The sequence below is a fragment of the Lissotriton helveticus genome, chromosome 1_1 (genome assembly GCF_964261635.1).
Source record: "Lissotriton helveticus chromosome 1_1, aLisHel1.1, whole genome shotgun sequence".
Lineage (NCBI taxonomy): Eukaryota > Metazoa > Chordata > Amphibia > Caudata > Salamandridae > Lissotriton > Lissotriton helveticus.
This window is the reverse complement of record NC_136057.1, coordinates 1,045,969,783-1,045,979,633: the sequence shown is the minus strand read 5'-3', so window position 1 is coordinate 1,045,979,633 and position 9,851 is coordinate 1,045,969,783. Positions and strand designations below refer to the sequence as shown.

General features: G+C 44.0%; 1 long non-coding RNA gene across 1 annotated transcript; it reads right to left on the bottom strand.

Moving 5' to 3' along the window:
* Positions 1–214: 214 nt before the first annotated feature.
* On the bottom strand, positions 215–1,559 carry LOC144772028 (uncharacterized). Its single transcript, XR_013599605.1, has 3 exons — positions 1,507–1,559; positions 1,309–1,369; positions 215–860 (listed from the first exon to the last, which is right to left on the bottom strand). It is a non-coding gene; the product is annotated as an uncharacterized LOC144772028 (long non-coding RNA).
* Positions 1,560–9,851: the final 8,292 nt, after the last annotated feature.

Below are 9,851 nucleotides of genomic sequence, written 5' to 3'. Positions count from 1 at the left end.
CCCAGTCTGATGTCTGGGATATTGTACTGCTTATGTTTGCATCCGCAAACGCCGCAAGATTGCCCATGATAGAGTCAATTTCATCAGTCGAGAATGTTAAGCCTTGAGTGTCTGCCATGGTCAATAGTTGTGTCGCCCTCTCCGTATAGACAGTAAAAAGGACAGTGCTGCTATTTAATAACTCTCACAGCTGTGCGCTGCCAAGATATACAGAAACAATGGAGAGAGCAAGGGTTATGTTCACCAGAGTGAACGGGGAGTACTCCTGTACCCCTGGATACAATAGTAGAAAAAACAAAAATGAAGGAGTACCACCAGTGAGAATTCACAAGTCACTGTGTCGGTGGATGGTTTTCACAAAATAGAGGAAAACTCTTTTTCTTAAAAACCCCTCACTCATCACCTAGTGATGACATGCTTCATCATCGGGGTCCACCCTAATGACCTAGCGTCATCAGGGTGTGCTTCAACACCTGATTGCAGTGGAGCAGGTTGTGAGTGGTGGTGCGTGAAAAATGAAAAAAATCAGTGAGTTAAAAATTGTCCTGGTTTGAACTTGTAAAATAAAGATTTTTTATTGGCAAGCAACTGGACAATATTAAAATCGTGGCGAGATAAAATAGGGCAACAATGAGCCCGTGTATCTCTATAATTAATAGGGTCTATGTGTTAGGTCTACATGTTTCAACCTTAATGGTTAAGGTTAACCAGGTTTTCGTCAGGACCATACAACCAAGTGGTGGACGGTCTGCGTCCCCTAAAAGACGCACCCAATCCTACCACATGGGACCACTGGATGGCGAAAATGCGCCCGTGGTGTAAGCTCGCTCCACACTGGGTGAGCTAAAAAATCAAAAAACCTGTAAAAGAAAATACCGACATTTGTCAAAGTATTGAACATATTTACAAGCCTGTAACGTAGTGCAGTGCTTCAACGTTGTGTCAGCATGCTGTCACACCCAGTTACATGGTGAATTCAGTGGTAGCATCATACGTCTAGCGTTACCAGTGTTGGGCTCTACTCCAGCATACTTCTAGAGGAGGGAAGTGCAGGTGCGAAATGTGGGACAGTGTAGATTACCCACAACTTTCACACAGAGGGAATATCGTAATTTTCTCTATTCACAACTCACACGTGGTTCATAAAATGGTCACCGTGTGTTACATCCTCGCATACCGACTAGTTGGTGCGAGACTATATCCAATTCGATCGTGCATGCATTGTCAAAGAGAAACTGTACAACACAAAGTAAGACACACACAACATAGACACAAGACAGACAGAAAGTATATATAACCAAGGCTCACTCTCAATGGAGTGTTCAGGGACTTCATGGGACGGGGGAGGTTACCCTCTTTAAAACGTATTCTGAAAGAGAGTGATATTATTAAGAGGTAGATAAATGCGGGTAAGGAATATCATCCAACTCGTGTCCTGGGCGCGTTCGTTTTTGGCGCTAGTTGAAAAAAAGACACGCCCGCAGGAAAACGGGTACTTTTACTCACAGTTAGTTGCCGAGGTATTCAGTTTGTAACCTACTGCCTGCACCGCCCCGCTAGTACTGGGCTGGGTGAAGGCGCGAGTGAAATAGAGTGTCGGCGCTTCCGTGATGGGCGTGGTTGAGCCGCGATCACGTGCGCGGAAGGCCGACAGGGATACTAGGACGGTGGCCGCATAGCCTCAAATGGTTGCAGTTAAGGCGAGAGATCGAATCTCGTGTTGGGTAGTTGGGGTAAATCCCAGGCTAGGAGGTACAATATTCCAAAATTCCAAAATTATTAAATACTTAAAAGATCATAAGGAGTATTTCAGAAATTGTGTACAAAGACCTGAATGGCTGATGAAATATTGGTAATCGCATCCTAGATAGCCATATTAAAGGGGGGTTCTGAGATAGAACTGGGGTGTATATTGCCAGAAGACCCCGACAGAAGACCAATGTTATGATTTAGGCGTGGTCATACTAACCAGAACGGACCATGACTAGTTAAAATTACAAGAGTGCTACAGTCATGTTTATGGACAACTCATTAGATGGTTAGGAATAGGCTGAATATTGCTCAAAGGGTAGTGGGTAGGCTTACAGTATTGAGGCCCAAGGGACATTATCATTAAGGCCCGTGATATGAGTGGAAAGTCGGTACACCCAACGTTGTTCTTTCTCATGTAGGATCTTGTGAGAGTTGGGTCCGTTTGGAATCTGCTCAATGACAGTCCATCTCATGTCATTTGGAGTGTGATTTGCATCCAGGAAATGGTCAGTCAACTTGGTGGCATTTTTTCTGCAGCGTATTGTGCTACGATGCTCACAAATACGTTGTTTGACCTTTCTGGTCGTCATACCAACGTAGTTCTTTCCGCAGATGCATGTGATCATGTACACAACGTTGGTGCTATTACAATTCGTGTGTTTACGCTGTTCCCACACTCTGCCTTCTTCAAGATTCAGTGTTTTCGTGTTCTCTGTCAGATGGCATACACTGCAATCCCCACATTTGTAGTGCCCAATAATTGGTGGCAAGTTCCACATTTCAGTAATGCTAGGGTTAGAGATGATCGTTGCATTCTTTGGTCTTGTGTTGACAAGGCTGTCTTTTAGACTTGGTGCTTTTTTATAAGAAAAAAGTGGTTTGTCCCATTTCAATGCGCCTGTGCTGAGGATCTGCCAATGTTTTTTGATGCTCTTGCTCACATTGTTTGAAACGGAATTGTACGTTGTAACACAAGTGAGGGGAATAGAATCATTCCGGGACATGCTTTCTTCAAGTAGAGAATCACGAGGCTGATTCCTTGCTCTTTTTTGGCACTTCTCAATTATTCTGTTTGGATACCCACGTTGTTTCAGTTTGCACGTGAGGTCTTTAGCTTGAAGTTTATAATCTGATAGTTTGCTGCAATTTCGCCGTAGTCTCAGATATTGGCCATATGGCAGGTTTTCTCTGAGTGGACGGGGATGGAAACTCTCGTACCTAAGTAGATTGTTCTTGGCAGTGGGCTTAAAATGTGTTTTGGTTGTTAATTCCTGCCCCTCTTTCTTAATTTCTATGTCCAGAAAGACCATCTGTCGTTTGTCAAACGTGTGAGTGAACTTGAGGTGTGGATCTCGAGTATTAATCCAGATGGTAAAGTCTCTGAGTGTTTCCTCAGGTCCTTGCCAGATTACCATGACGTCGTCGATATAACGACGCCAAAACTTGATGTGATCTCTGTAGGGGTTCTCTTGTGTAAGGATGTGCCTTTCTTCAAAGTTATGGACATATAGCCCGGCTATACTAGGAGCAAAGACACTGCCCATAGACGTACCACCGATTTGGAGGTACAGGGAGCCTTCGTACTCAAAATAGTTCCTTTTGAGTGCGAGCATGGCACACTGTAGGATAAACGCCTTTGGTGTCTGGTGTTCCCAACTGTTATTTTCCAGAACGCTTTTAAGGACATCCAGGGTGGCATCTTGAGGAATACTCGTATAAAGGCTCTCAATGTCAAAACTGAGTAGGATGGTTTCATCGTCTACTTGTACATTGTTCAGGAGTGTCAGCAGGTTTTTTGTATCTCTGAGGTACGTTGGGGTAGTTTGTACGATCGGTTTCAGAAAAAAGTCGCAAAACCGAGAGAGGGGTTCCAAGAGTGAACCGATCCCTGACACGATCGGTCTTCCTGGCGGTGGGATTTTACCTTTGTGCATCTTTGGCAAAGTATAGAAATACGGGATTTTCCCTTCCGTTTTACAGAGGTAGTCCGCTTCCTGTTTAGAGATTGCACCAGAGGCCTCAGTTGTCTCAACGAGTTCCAAAATTTCTGCTCTCAATTCCTCAGTCGGATCTCTTGATAGGGGTTGGTAGCTCTTGATGTCACTGAGTAGCCTCCTGCATTCAGTGTCATAATCACTCTTATTCATGACAACAAGGCCACCGCCCTTGTCAGCTGGTTTTATTATGACTGAGGCGTCATTCTTCAATTGCAAAATTGCGTCGCATTCTGCCCTGCTATTGTTTTCAAATTGTCTGGGTTCCCTCATTTCTTCAATGTCTTTGAACACGGCCTGTTCAAATGTGTGGATTTCCACAGGGATAGTGTGTGGAGGTGGTGTGAACTTTGACTTAATTTTAAGGCCTGTTTCGTTGGGTGTTTCGTCATTTTCACTGCTAGGGTGTTTTTCAAAGAATGCTTTGAGTTTCAATTTCCGAAAGAAATTGGCCAGTTCGCAATGTAGTTTGAATTTGTCCAAATGTCTCGTGGGTACAAAGCCCAGGCCCTTGTTCAGCACTTTAGTTTCAGTTGTAGTGAGACTCCTTGAGGAAAGGTTGGTGACTAGTTCGTCTTGTTGCTTGGTCCTGGTTTGCTCACTCCTGCTCTGCTCCTCGTATTGTTGCCCACTGGGTCCTCGTCTTCCCACTGTACATTGTTTCCGGTTCTCTTCCGACCTCTGCCGCGCCTGCCTCTGTTCTGAAAAGGAGGGCGGTACTGGCTGGGTGGAAAGAAGTGCGGTTGGAATGGTGGTTGCCATCCATACATGGGGAATGATTGATCTGGCATGAATGGTGTCGGGAAAGGAGGTTGGTTGTATTGTGGCCATTGATAATGTCCTCTAAATCCTCCTCTTTGTCTTTGTCTTTGGTTTCCATTCCCTGAACTACCACTATTGCTGGAGCTGTTGGACGTGTTGCTGGATGCATCAGAGTCTTGATCTGGTCCTGTGGAAGCTTTGTAGTCAGCATCAGAATAGGGATAGGCCTTTACAAAGGAAAAGCGTTTAAGATCCTTCTGGAACTTCTGTACCTTTTGTTGGGTAAGGTTGTCCCTATATTCATTCATCTCTTTGTTGAGATCATCTAGTTTCTTTTTATATCCCGTGATGCTAGTTTTTATCTGTGCTTCAGTCACCTGTATTTCGATCTGGATTTTTTCAGAGAGGCGTAGGGCAGTCTTGAGGATCAGCATGATCCAATCATGGGTACAGTGCCATGCTATACGTGCCCAGTCTCTTCGGAACTCATGATCGTCCAGAAAGATACGAGGGGCATTAGATACTAGTAAGCCTTTAGGTGCCATTTGGTTTGTCACATATTCCTTTAATATAGTGCCGTGTAGAATAGTTCTTATTCTGTTCTTTTTCATTTCCGTCAATTTGTCCCAGTCTGATGTCTGGGATATTGTACTGCTTATGTTTGCATCTGCAAACGCCGCAAGATTGCCCATGATAGAGTCAATTTCATCAGTCGAGAATGTTAAGCCTTGAGTGTCTGCCATGGTCAATAGTTGTGTCGCCCTCTCCGTATAGACAGTAAAAAGGACAGTGCTGCTATTTAATAACTCTCACAGCTGTGCGCTGCCAAGATATACAGAAACAATGGAGAGAGCAAGGGTTATGTTCACCAGAGTGAACGGGGAGTACTCCTGTACCCCTGGATACAATAGTAGAAAAAACAAAAATGAAGGAGTACCACCAGTGAGAATTCACAAGTCACTGTGTCGGTGGATGGTTTTCACAAAATAGAGGAAAACTCTTTTTCTTAAAAACCCCTCACTCATCACCTAGTGATGACATGCTTCATCATCGGGGTCCACCCTAATGACCTAGCGTCATCAGGGTGTGCTTCAACACCTGATTGCAGTGGAGCAGGTTGTGAGTGGTGGTGCGTGAAAAATGAAAAAAATCAGTGAGTTAAAAATTGTCCTGGTTTGAACTTGTAAAATAAAGATTTTTTATTGGCAAGCAACTGGACAATATTAAAATCGTGGCGAGATAAAATAGGGCAACAATGAGCCCGTGTATCTCTATAATTAATAGGGTCTATGTGTTAGGTCTACATGTTTCAACCTTAATGGTTATGGTTAACCAGGTTTTCGTCAGGACCATACAACCAAGTGGTGGACGGTCTGCGTCCCCTAAAAGACGCACCCAATCCTACCACATGGGACCACTGGATGGCGAAAATGCGCCCGTGGTGTAAGCTCGCTCCACACTGGGTGAGCTAAAAAATCAAAAAACCTGTAAAAGAAAATACCGACATTTGTCAAAGTATTGAACATATTTACAAGCCTGTAACGTAGTGCAGTGCTTCAACGTTGTGTCAGCATGCTGTCACACCCAGTTACATGGTGAATTCAGTGGTAGCATCATACGTCTAGCGTTACCAGTGTTGGGCTCTACTCCAGCATACTTCTAGAGGAGGGAAGTGCAGGTGCGAAATGTGGGACAGTGTAGATTACCCACAACTTTCACACAGAGGGAATATCGTAATTTTCTCTATTCACAACTCACACGTGGTTCATAAAATGGTCACCGCGTGTTACATCCTCGCATACCGACTAGTTGGTGCGAGACTATATCCAATTCGATCGTGCATGCATTGTCAAAGAGAAACTGTACAACACAAAGTAAGACACACACAACATAGACACAAGACAGGACAAATTGACGGAAATGAAAAAGAACAGAATAAGAACTATTCTACACGGCACTATATTAAAGGAATATGTGACAAACCAAATGGCACCTAAAGGCTTACTAGTATCTAATGCCCCTCGTATCTTTCTGGACGATCATGAGTTCCGAAGAGACTGGGCACGTATAGCATGGCACTGTACCCATGATTGGATCATGCTGATCCTCAAGACTGCCCTACGCCTCTCTGAAAAAATCCAGATCGAAATACAGGTGACTGAAGCACAGATAAAAACTAGCATCACGGGATATAAAAAGAAACTAGATGATCTCAACAAAGAGATGAATGAATATAGGGACAACCTTACCCAACAAAAGGTACAGAAGTTCCAGAAGGATCTTAAACGCTTTTCCTTTGTAAAGGCCTATCCCTATTCTGATGCTGACTACAAAGCTTCCACAGGACCAGATCAAGACTCTGATGCATCCAGCAACACGTCCAACAGCTCCAGCAATAGTGGTAGTTCAGGGAATGGAAACCAAAGACAAAGACAAAGAGGAGGATTTAGAGGACATTATCAATGGCCACAATACAACCAACCTCCTTTCCCGACACCATTCATGCCAGATCAATCATTCCCCATGTATGGATGGCAACCACCATTCCAACCGCACTTCTTTCCACCCAGCCAGTACCGCCCTCCTTTTCAGAACAGAGGCAGGCGCGGCAGAGGTCGGAAGAGAACCGGAAACAATGTACAGTGGGAAGACGAGGACCCAGTGGGCAACAATACGAGGAGCAGAGCAGGAGTGAGCAAACCAGGACCAAGCAACAAGACGAACTAGTCACCAACCTTTCCTCAAGGAGTCTCACTACAACTGAAACTAAAGTGCTGAACAAGGGCCTGGGCTTTGTACCCACGAGACATTTGGACAAATTCAAACTACATTGCGAACTGGCCAATTTCTTTCGGAAATTGAAACTCAAAGCATTCTTTGGAAAACACCCTAGCAGTGAAAATGACGAAACACCCAACGAAACAGGCCTTAAAATTAAGTCAAAGTTCACACCACCTCCACACACTATCCCTGTGGAAATCCACACATTTGAACAGGCCGTGTTCAAAGACATTGAAGAAATGAGGGAACCCAGACAATTTGAAAACAATAGCAGGGCAGAATGCGACGCAATTTTGCAATTGAAGAATGACGCCTCAGTCATAATAAAACCAGCTGACAAGGGCGGTGGCCTTGTTGTCATGAATAAGAGTGATTATGACACTGAATGCAGGAGGCTACTCAGTGACATCAAGAGCTACCAACCCCTATCAAGAGATCCGACTGAGGAATTGAGAGCAGAAATTTTGGAACTCGTTGAGACAACTGAGGCCTCTGGTGCAATCTCTAAACAGGAAGCGGACTACCTCTGTAAAACGGAAGGGAAAATCCCGTATTTCTATACTTTGCCAAAGATGCACAAAGGTAAAATCCCACCGCCAGGAAGACCGATCGTGTCAGGGATCGGTTCACTCTTGGAACCCCTCTCTCGGTTTTGCGACTTTTTTCTGAAACCGATCGTACAAACTACCCCAACGTACCTCAGAGATACAAAAAACCTGCTGACACTCCTGAACAATGTACAAGTAGACGATGAAACCATCCTACTCAGTTTTGACATTGAGAGCCTTTATACGAGTATTCCTCAAGATGCCACCCTGGATGTCCTTAAAAGCGTTCTGGAAAATAACAGTTGGGAACACCAGACACCAAAGGCGTTTATCCTACAGTGTGCCATGCTCGCACTCAAAAGGAACTATTTTGAGTACGAAGGCTCCCTGTACCTCCAAATCGGTGGTACGTTTATGGGCAGTGTCTTTGCTCCTAGTATAGCCGGGCTATATGTCCATAACTTTGAAGAAAGGCACATCCTTACACAAGAGAACCCCTACAGAGATCACATCAAGTTTTGGCGTCGTTATATCGACGACGTCATGGTAATCTGGCAAGGACCTGAGGAAACACTCAGAGACTTTACCATCTGGATTAATACTCGAGATCCACACCTCAAGTTCACTCACACGTTTGACAAACGACAGATGGTCTTTCTGGACATAGAAATTAAGAAAGAGGGGCAGGAATTAACAACCAAAACACATTTTAAGCCCACTGCCAAGAACAATCTACTTAGGTACGAGAGTTTCCATCCCCGTCCACTCAGAGAAAACCTGCCATATGGCCAATATCTGAGACTACGGCGAAATTGCAGCAAACTATCAGATTATAAACTTCAAGCTAAAGACCTCACGTGCAAACTGAAACAACGTGGGTATCCAAACAGAATAATTGAGAAGTGCCAAAAAAGAGCAAGGAATCAGCCTCGTGATTCTCTACTTGAAGAAAACATGTCCCGGAATGATTCTATTCCCCTCACTTGTGTTACAACGTACAATTCCGTTTCAAACAATGTGAGCAAGAGCATCAAAAAACATTGGCAGATCCTCAGCACAGGCGCATTGAAATGGGACAAACCACTTTTTTCTTATAAAAAAGCACCAAGTCTAAAAGACAGCCTTGTCAACACAAGACCAAAGAATGCAACGATCATCTCTAACCCTAGCATTACTGAAATGTGGAACTTGCCACCAATTATTGGGCACTACAAATGTGGGGATTGCAGTGTATGCCATCTGACAGAGAACACGAAAACACTGAATCTTGAAGAAGGCAGAGTGTGGGAACAGCGTAAACACACGAATTGTAATAGCACCAACGTTGTGTACATGATCACATGCATCTGCGGAAAGAACTACGTTGGTATGACGACCAGAAAGGTCAAACAACGTATTTGTGAGCATCGTAGCACAATACGCTGCAGAAAAAATGCCACCAAGTTGACTGACCATTTCCTGGATGCAAATCACACTCCAAATGACATGAGATGGACTGTCATTGAGCAGATTCCAAACGGACCCAACTCTCACAAGATCCTACATGAGAAAGAACAACGTTGGGTGTACCGACTTTCCACTCATATCACGGGCCTTAATGATAATGTCCCTTGGGCCTCAATACTGTAAGCCTACCCACTACCCTTTGAGCAATATTCAGCCTATTCCTAACCATCTAATGAGTTGTCCATAAACATGACTGTAGCACTCTTGTAATTTTAACTAGTCATGGTCCGTTCTGGTTAGTATGACCACGCCTAAATCATAACATTGGTCTTCTGTCGGGGTCTTCTGGCAATATACACCCCAGTTCTATCTCAGAACCCCCCTTTAATATGGCTATCTAGGATGCGATTACCAATATTTCATCAGCCATTCAGGTCTTTGTACACAATTTCTGAAATACTCCTTATGATCTTTTAAGTATTTAATAATTTTGGAATTTTGGAATATTGTACCTCCTAGCCTGGGATTTACCCCAACTACCCAACACGAGATTCGATCTCTCGCCTTA